This window comes from Cottoperca gobio, chromosome 17 (assembly GCF_900634415.1).
Source record: "Cottoperca gobio chromosome 17, fCotGob3.1, whole genome shotgun sequence".
Taxonomy (NCBI): Eukaryota; Metazoa; Chordata; class Actinopteri; order Perciformes; family Bovichtidae; genus Cottoperca; species Cottoperca gobio.
In genome coordinates, this window is record NC_041371.1 from 7425188 (window position 1) to 7432475 (window position 7288).

The following is a 7288-nucleotide window of genomic DNA, read 5'->3' on the forward strand; positions in this document are numbered from 1 at the left end:
AGTTACTTAGTAGTTCTCCTGCTCCTTCTACATAATCCACACTGCGGGAGCAGGAGCAGTGGATTTTGTATAGCTTTTCTATATAACTGTTTATAGAGCACAAAGTTCTTTACAGATCGAACCTCTAAATTGCAGCGGATTGAGGTATTTAACGTTAATATGTGCAGCATGTTCTTACTCCATGACCCTGAACCCCTCCAGAGGGCTCGTACTCCACCATAGTCTCACAAAATCCAGTGGGAATCAGTGACTATACATTTTTTTCAGCTGTTTTCAAAGCATACCATCCAAATTTAGATTTGAGTAAGAGCTGGGGCGGCTGTATAGAAGCTCAGAGTTCATTTGACGGCCAGGAGGAAGTCTTTTGGGTTGTATCCACTGGATGTCTGCATGAGTTATTGTTAGTGGGGTCAGTGCCAGGAACATTGGCAGGATGCAGAGGGTGCTAACATAATCTAAATTAAAACAAGATCATAAAGAGTAATTAAACATAGATACATTGGCACATGGTGCAGCATAGTTCCAATGATCGTGTTACTGGCACCATAGTGCAGTCATTCTGTGTCTGCAGGCAATTAAAAACAAGCTCTGACAAACCACTTGGGTTGTTTAAACCTCAATGGATTGAGCCTCTTGGGAAAGAAGGATATTTAGAATGAAAAGTAGATGCTGGGATGTGTGTGTGTGTGTGTGTGTGTGTGTGTGTACATCCGTCCAATGCTACAGAATGAATGATAATGCATAACTGAATTAATGGCAACAATGAGAAGGAATCCCACGTTATGGTCTAGCTTGCGTTTGATTAGTGTACAAGTACAAAGAGCAAGACCAGTCAATCTGGCTAAGTTGCCCTACATGGCAGTAGTATCACCTCACCTCTGGCAAAACAACCTGCTCGCAGGCAGAATCACTCTACAGGGCAGAAGTATCACCCTGCCTCTGGCAAAAAAAGAACCTGCAGGGATATTCTGCACATCTGTCAACACTAGCAACAGTATTCTGCAGCAGCTATGACATGCGCTGAAACTTCACCTTCAATTTCACCATTGCGATTTTAAACATTTTGCAGTATTGCGATTGCGATTCATTACTTTTACGACTGCAAATTACGTATTTGCAAATTATGTGATAAGATAACGTTGTTCTTCAATGTCTCAAAATTTGTTTTGACCAACTTCCTACCAACCCCGCTGACCTCATCAGAAAAACTAAATAAAATTGTTACCAGAAAGTAAAATTTGTAACATTAATAATATACATAATGAAAGATCGATACTTGCCGTTCGTGTATTGATACAATATTACCACGCAAAATATACAGCGATACTATGCTGTTTCCACTTTTGTATGATATGGTAAGATTAGTTTCATGACTGTATTTTATTCCCCAAATGAATTTAAAGCAAGCTAAACATGAAAAGGCTTTTGTTCCCACTGCACCAGCGAAATAGCAACAATCTAAAAGGCCCAGAAAATCCTAATTGCCTGCTAAAGTAGTTGTGTGTCTAGGCTGTAAAAGAATAATTTCAATCCCAAATACTGCCGACTGCATTATGTCTTAACAAGGGTAAACAAAAACAAAACAACACATGTGCTTTAACTTGGCCAGCCACTTTCCTGTTTCATTAAAGCAGCAGGCTTTCCACACTCCTTTGATCAGCCATGCCATCCCTGCAGTGGATCAGCCGGCTCTCTTTTATTAGCTCAGCCACTCGTGGATAAACATGGAGCGATATATCCAGTAGGTGGTTGTGCTCTCACAAAGACCAACCACAACAAGGTGTTGTGAGTAAATGTTGCCTTCTTAACTTTTCACTCCCTTTTTCTCTTGACAGCAGACTTTGGGCTGCAATTCTTGTATGAAAGGTGCTATACAAATAAAGTTTATTTTTATTATTATTATTATTATTATTATTATTATTATTATTAACACACACAAGTCTCATTTTACTCACTTGGCAGTTTTTAAGTAAAGGCCACATTTTTAAAATGAACTATACACACATAACTAGCATTTTCTTCTTCTAGGGTTAGCTCTTCCTGCCCTCGTTCTCTTTCACAGGGGGTCATCAGGTCATCCTGTGTCTTCAAATTGAGAAACTGAGATTCACTTTAAATGGATCACTTAAAGAATATTTTAGAATCTGGTCTCCCTTCAATGACTTTGTGGAGAATCTATCCTTTCCGGCATCTTGATTGCTAATGTCATCATAAGTAGACATGCTGACCTTTCGTTCCTGAGCGCTCGTATCCCTTTTTATTATATTGTTGTCGTTTCATTTTTATTTGATTTATTTTTTACCTGTTTTTGATTTCTGCCTTGATCCCTGTATATTCAGCTTCATGTTACTTTCACCACTTGAATAAATATGAGTAAATAAATGTGCGTTATATATATTTTTCTGACATTGTTGTTCTGTATAGTGTTCTATGTTTGCTTTTCAACCATCTTATTATCTGGTGCTTTTCATTACATTTTAGTTTCCACAAGATACCTAAAGTATGCGCAACACTTCTGACAACAGGGTTGTTGGTGAATGTGTTGCTTTAATTAAAGCCTGTTGTTTGCCGTAAGCTCTTAGTAATGTTACAGAAATCCAACATGATCGCATTGACATCACATTATGTAAAGTTAAACCTCGCAGCAGGATCACTGTAATTATGTATTATTGTAAAATGGAGGGTTCGCTCACCTCCTCACTGGCGAGGGCTCTAATAAAAACTAAGTAGTAATGGAATAAGTCTGGAAAGCAAAGGTTGAAACGCCTTTGATACGGCTGCCAGCTGAACAGCGTACATGTATGCAGGTCGGCAGCAAACCTTCACCACTGAGAAGCTAGAAGCAGCAGGTTTTGGGTGTTTCTCCTTAAAAATATGTTAATTATTTTGTAACTATTTAATTGCGATCAACTTACTGATGTGTTATTGAACTAGTTGTTTTGGTTAAAGTCAACAGGTTTGATTTTTAGATGAACTAGGTGAACAAACTGTACTCTTCAGTTTGGGTGGATTTCTGTGATCTACTGTAGGTGTTTAATGTTCATCAAGTGCAATACTATATATATTGTATCCTGACACTGCGAACCTCCCAATGCAGCACAAATGACACGTATTCAGTGCATCACACTGTATTTATAACGTGTCTGAATTTAAATGGGATTATTTCTAAACTACTCGGTGAAAGCAGAAAGCTCTGGACTCCTCTTGCATTGGAAACGTGTTGTCTTAGATACTTTAGTTTATCATCATAAGTAGTAATTGTTGGAATATTGCTTTCTCTGTAAAGTAATGACTTTAATCATCACATCATAATTAGAAACATTTACTCGCAACCTGTGAGCATTAGTCTAACTTCAAGCTGACTGTCAAGGGCAGACAGGATGAAACATATGGGAGGTTTTTTTATTATTTTCATGTTGTTACTTCCACCACTTATTTGAAAAGAAAAACTATTAAATATTAAAAATTATACAACACAAAAAATATTTAAACTTTTTTTGTTTTTTTTTCATAGGATGGCTTTTGAAAAAACATTTAATAATTTTCTTATTATTTTGACTGAAGTAAATCTCATCCAGGTTGTGAGAATGCCATATTATGTTCATATATATATATATATATATATATATATATATATATATATATATATATATATATATATATATCACGGTGATAGCACATCTGTGGCCTAAAGATTTGGCAATTTTTACCTTCATTTCCCAGAAAAAAACAGTCAGTATTTCCTGCTTTACAAAAATAATTGGTTATTCCCCAAATGTTACTCTGAGAAACAAATCTGAAACCACATTTCTAAACACGGGCACTGATCCTGGCAGCAGGGCTCATCACGATCTGGCCCACTGAACAGATTTCAAGGTGATACCGAGTGCTGGCAGGAGTCAAGTAAAGGCTTTTTATCTGTAATTAAAGGTGAGTTGATGAAAAAGTCGTAACGTGGGAGTTGGGGGGGGGGGGGGGGGGGGGGGTATCTGTGTCGTGTCTTTTCTCTGCCTGTTTGAACTTGACATCAACGGGCAAGGTTTCTTTCTGTCTTCCCACGGCACCACATTACTCAAAAGTCAATCAGACCAAGACAGCAAGGGAGCTTGTGGAGGTTGCTTATTTAAACACTGCCCTCCCCCCTGAGTGAAGGTGTCAATTCCCCAGAGAACACCATGTGGTTTGTCAACAAGAGCAACAGGCAGATAGGGAAAATATGTTTAGAAATGTTTGTATTCGCTGCTTCCACTGATTGTATTTCTATTCCAGTCATTGCCTTTATAAATAGAGTCGGGATGAACACACTGATCTACGCAGGAATGTGTTTCCTCCGTGTGATTGACAGCCTCTAAACCCTTTACCGCCTATGGTTACCGTGATAAGTCACTATGTACGCAAGCAGCTCATAGTGGGGGGAGGGGGGAGGAACGTGTGCCGTTAGAGCCTCCGTCCAACACAGAGCTTTACTCACTCGGGAACAATAGAGGATTGTGGCGCTGGTGGTAGTCAACGCAAACGATGAGATGAAAAACACACAGGTGTAGTGATGGAAAGGTTGACGGGCGGGGGGGAAATCTATGCACCGCATCATGTCCCTGTGTTTTGTAAGTGCGGTGGGATTCATTAACCCGGTCTGATAGGAACCAATAAAGTTGCTTTGCCTTTGTTTGGTATTGATTTCTTTCTTTTCTGTTTTGCTCCTCGAGGTGACTGTAACGCCAGCCTTGAGAGAGGTGGGTGGATCCATATGTTTGTTCATATGTCTGTCACCTCCGTCGTGGCTTTCATTGGTTTTTCATGGTGAGTTATTGAATGTGATGTGCAGGGCTTTTATTAAAGCACCTGTGTGTTTGGGGAGATCTCGTCTCAATTGACCTGTGGTAAGTTGAAGTTATTAAAACAGTTGCTCCTCGCCTTTTTCTCACCAACCCAGTCCCTTCATTCCCATACCTCCCAGGGAGCCGCACACCTACTTGATCACTTTCTTTCTGGTTTGACAGCTCCCTCCTACTACTTTCATTCTTCATTATTACTCTTCTCTAAGTCTATCTCTCAGCCTCGTACTCTCCTGCTACCCACACTCTCCCCTGGGGTTCTCTCCTCCAACTCTCTCTAAACTGCTTTCAACTCATTCTCTATCCACTGTCCTGTCAATTTACCTGTCCTCTGTTGCCTGAACTTGCCACCGCCGTGAAACAAGGGATCGTTTCCTAGGGTCTTGTGACAGCAAAAGTGAACACTTGTCATATTACTTCTGTGACAGAGGGGATCTTTCTGGCTCAGAAGTGTCTGGGCTTGCTTGTCTTTGTTCTGTTTCCCCATGGCGTCCCCGTCCAATTCCAAAGACTGCACCTGAATTCACAAACACGCAGCTGTATACACAAAGAGCAACAGTGTGTCCTGCAGAGCGACGCATAGCGTTATAATATATTCATTGTTTCGGAGCAGCGTTATCAAGATGACTGGAAAGATTTGCTATGCTTCAAGTGCAACGCAAAGAACTAAATTGAAGAGGCTTAGCAAGTCATGTGCAGAGACGTGACTCAGGCATATTGGACGAGCTTTGAAAAGATGACAGAGAAAACAAAAACTCATTTTGGGGGTTTCAACTTTTCATGAAAGGTTACGGAAATAACCATGAAGGTTTCTGCTTGGGGAGGAAAACACTGCAGTGAAATATGGGCAGTAAAGGGTTACAAAGCACTAAACCTAATAAGTACATTCAGTAGCAGGAATGCTATTAAATGGATCCAAATTTAGTCGGGAAGCATCATGTTCCCAAAATTATAAATGCTTCTCCATGTGTAAGCAGATATGTAAAGGAAACAGGGTGTAGTACTAATTCAGAGGCAGGAAATAATAATATTACACTCGCCAAGTAGTGGATTGTTCTGCTTAAGAGTGAGCTCTAGTGGCAACACGCTGAACCACAAGTGCCATGCTGAATATTTTATGTAGATGCATCATGCAAACATGGCAAAAATGCCTTTCTTTGTCTCCACATTGTGATAAATCCACTTGTAATAGCACTGATGTCTTTGTAATGATGTAAAGATGTTAAAGAAAACACGTCTAGCAGATATTGGCACATTGGTCAATTTGAGTGTTAAGTAATAAGAGCACAGACACTACAATAATCATTATGTTCCCCCCCAGTAGACTGTTGGATCCACTTTTCTGAAACTAGATGTATGCCTTTAATCATTGCTTAAAGTTTTAAGGGTTGCTTTTATTGAGATTCCACACATAAAGGAACATTTGCAAGCGTACTTATCACCAAAACAAACACTTCATTCTCTGACAACAAGCATAAAATACCTCCGACAACCAGAAAACCCTCATTCAAAATGACTCGAGGAGGGATCGTGGTAAAGGAAATGGTACTTTAATAGCTCTCGCAAAGTGCTTAGGAAATCACAAACTTCCAAAACAAAACAATAATCAGCAGTGCGCAGCCTGGAGAGTTAGCTAACGAGGCGAGAGAGTGAGATGAACTACTGCCTGATATTACAGTCGCAGCTGAAAGCCCTTTAACTGCTTTCACTTGGCAAAGATTGTTGATTTAATAACTAAGTGTGTGACATATTAAGTTGTTATGTGAACTGTTGCCTGTTTGTTCAAAGACAGACTCAGGAACAATACTTGATGGTGAAACAAATGTTATTAGAACTGCAGTATTATTGTATTACGTGTTACATTTAGGTGCTTTAGACGTCTTACTAATAGCAATTATTGATTAGTAATAAAAACAAAAGTAACGTTGGCTCTCTTTTGCCCCATGGCTAGGAGAATACGGAGCGTTCCTTCATGTAACTCTTATTAAAAGACATTCAGCAGTAAATCTCCCGCCGATACGATGCTCGACACTTCCTAATTAAAAAGCGAAGCTTTCGCATCGCCAGTTCACCTTCAGAGAACGGTCCTCCCCGACACACAAATGGCTGTAGATGCTCGGCTCTCTCGCTCCCTGTGTGTCTCTCTCAACTCTGCCTCTGCAAACACCCTGTTTATTATTCATGTTTATCATCACACCATGTCTACTGTTTGCTACCAGTTTCATGGATGGACTGGCAGCAATTTAGAGTTGTTACATGAAACCCAGTTTTACCGTCAACACTGAAACGGATCCCACTTAGTTTAACACAGCCAACCACATTGATGCGTGCTCGCGGAAAGGCGTGCGCACACACACACACTTATTCCAAATGCCACTGCAACCGCCCACACACAAAACAACACACACATCAGTTCTGGGAAATGCCTGTCAGATCACTATTTGAGTTCATGT